Raw genomic sequence first — 2,500 nt, forward strand, 5'->3', positions numbered from 1 at the left:
AATAAGGTTATTCCCCGCCTACCTTTACTTTATTTTGAATCTTTTTTTTCTTCTTAATCTTTCTATTCAGAATTCAGTTAACGACGAGATTTAGTATCCTTTCTTGCATTTTCATAACTCGTGAAATGCCGAGTAGGCACGAATTCCCCCAATTTGCGACCTACCATAGGATTTGTTATGTAAATAGGTATATGTTCCTTTCCATTATGAATCGCGATTGTATGGCCAACCATTGTGGGTAGAATGCTAGATGCCCGGGACCACGTTACTATTGTTTCTTTCTCCTCCTTCATATTGACCTTTTCTATCTTTGCCAATAAATGATGAGCTACAAAAGGATTCGTTTTTTTTCGTGTCACAGCTGATTACTCCTTTTTTCCTTTTTAAAGAGTGGCATTCTATGTCCAATATCTCGATCGAAGTACGGAGGTCAGAATAAATAGAATAATGATCAATGGAAAAAAGCAAAAAATCCTTTAGCTGGATAAGGGGCGGATGTAGCCCGAGGAAACCTTTGCACGCCTCCGTTACCTTTTGGGAGGCCTACGCCCCATAGATACTTAATTATATCATAAGAATCTTAAGATATTTTTCGACTAGATAGAAATAGTAAATTTGAATTGAGACACCTATTCCATGACGGATATGCTGTTCTATATCTCCATGAATCTAGGAACTTTTGCTTGGGCCTGCGATTCCGTAGAAAGACATCACGACCCCCTGCGGAAAAAAAAGAATTTCTTGAGATGGAAGTATAGATATAATATTCTTACCAAGATAACTGGAAATCCCAACCGGGTATATTAGCGGGCTTATTCCATCTTAGTGTCCGTCCGCCTCAACGTCGCAGCAGGAAATTCTTTGTCCTTGAATCAAGGTATTCAGGAAGAACAGGTTGTTCCGGCTAGATACCGTCAAGAATTCTTGACTGAATTTGTTAGGAGTAAATTCCTTGAACTGATTGATCCATGGCCTTAGGGCGGAATCCCTTTTTGACTCAGAACAAGAACCTTTTTAAAGCGTATCAGCCGACCCGGTTTACGAATTTATACCAACTATCAAGGAATTCCTAAAGTTTTGGGTGGAATGGGAAATCTTTTCGAGTGCTCGTTCGAGAACTACGATCTTTGGCTCTAGAACTGAATCATTTCCTTGTATCTGAAAAGAACTTCCAGGTTAATAGGGAGGAAGTTTGATCGGAATGGTAAGAAGGGGTTTCGTTCTAGTGCCCGGAAATAATATTCCAAAGCCTTTGTATGCTCTCCATTGCTTGTGTGTATAAGGCCTATGTTATAGAGGCAAACAAAAAGGGGAATTCGTAGTCACTTTTTCCTGTCGCGTAAAAAAAAAAGTCTTTACGCGAGAGCAATAGAGGTTGGGATACATCTATCTCTTCTGAGCAACCTCTTTTGGATTCTTAAGACCACCCTTGCAGTAGGATACCATCTGCTTTGGGTTCTTTATTATGTTTCTATCTACTAGACGCCGTAGAGAATTGAGAATTTTCATGTCTTTCAATTCTCGTACTCGTAATTGGAAAGTTATGGAAGGAGACCCATCATTTTGCAATGAAAACAACATATAAAACTCTGGACAATTTCGAAATCAGGCCAAGCGTCTTAATACATATGTAGCAGGTGAATCCGCCATTTCAGTTACTACAATAGTGTATTCCATAGCCCCCTCCTCATGGAAAGTAGTTACTACTTGAGCTACGGAGGATGCTCTTTGACCGATAGCTACATAAACACAATGATATCTATCTAATGTGATATATGGAATATATGACAAAGGTGGAGTCTTGGAGTATTTCGATCGATCGGTCATATAGGCCTGAGTCAGACATCAAAGAACCCGTCGGGGAGGCCTGAGAGGCGGTGGTTTACCCTGTGGCGGATGTCAGCGGTTCGAGTCCGCTTATCTCCAGCCCGTGAACTTAGCGGATACTATGATAGCGATAGCACCGAATTTTGCCAATTCGGCAGTTCGATCTATGATTTCACATTCATGGACGTTGATAAGATCCTTCCATTTAGTAGCACCTTAGGATGGCATTCAAGCAGGATCAGAGGTATCCGCTTTATTAGGGAGAATGCCCTCCGCAGTGGGTTATCAACCTACTCTTAGTACAGAAATGGGTTCTTTGCAAGAAAGAATTGTCATCATATGATTCATATAAGATCCATCTGTCTAGAGATCGTCATATACATCTAGAAAGCCGTATGCTTTGGAAGAAGCTTGTACAGTTTGGGAAGGGGTTTTTTGTCTACTTGCCAGGCTGCCCACCTAAACCGGAGGCAGTTATAGATGCCCTAACAAAACTTCGTAAGAACATATCGCGAGAAATAGTTGAGGATCGATTGTATCAAATCAAATAACAATTTTTTCCAGCAATAATATCTTATATTATCTTATTTTGATTTAATAGAAATTAGAAATTCTCTATAGCAAATTACTGTGGTATGTAAAATACACATAGAGGAAAAAAGAAAAAAGGATC

The 2,500-nt window shown here is 39.8% G+C and overlaps 3 long non-coding RNA genes across 4 annotated transcripts in view; 1 reads left to right on the forward strand and 2 right to left on the reverse strand.

The window, feature by feature from the left end:
• Window positions 1-2,500, reverse strand: part of LOC123164171 (uncharacterized) — a 91,192-nt gene that overhangs the window by 18,804 nt on the left and 69,888 nt on the right. The window lies entirely within an intron of this gene.
• Window positions 1-2,500, forward strand: part of LOC123164168 (uncharacterized) — a 42,516-nt gene that overhangs the window by 18,401 nt on the left and 21,615 nt on the right. The window lies entirely within an intron of this gene.
• Window positions 1-2,500, reverse strand: part of LOC123164166 (uncharacterized) — a 33,410-nt gene that overhangs the window by 13,370 nt on the left and 17,540 nt on the right. The window lies entirely within an intron of this gene.

Source organism: Triticum aestivum, chromosome 7D (genome assembly GCF_018294505.1).
Source record: "Triticum aestivum cultivar Chinese Spring chromosome 7D, IWGSC CS RefSeq v2.1, whole genome shotgun sequence".
Taxonomy (NCBI): domain Eukaryota; kingdom Viridiplantae; phylum Streptophyta; class Magnoliopsida; order Poales; family Poaceae; genus Triticum; species Triticum aestivum.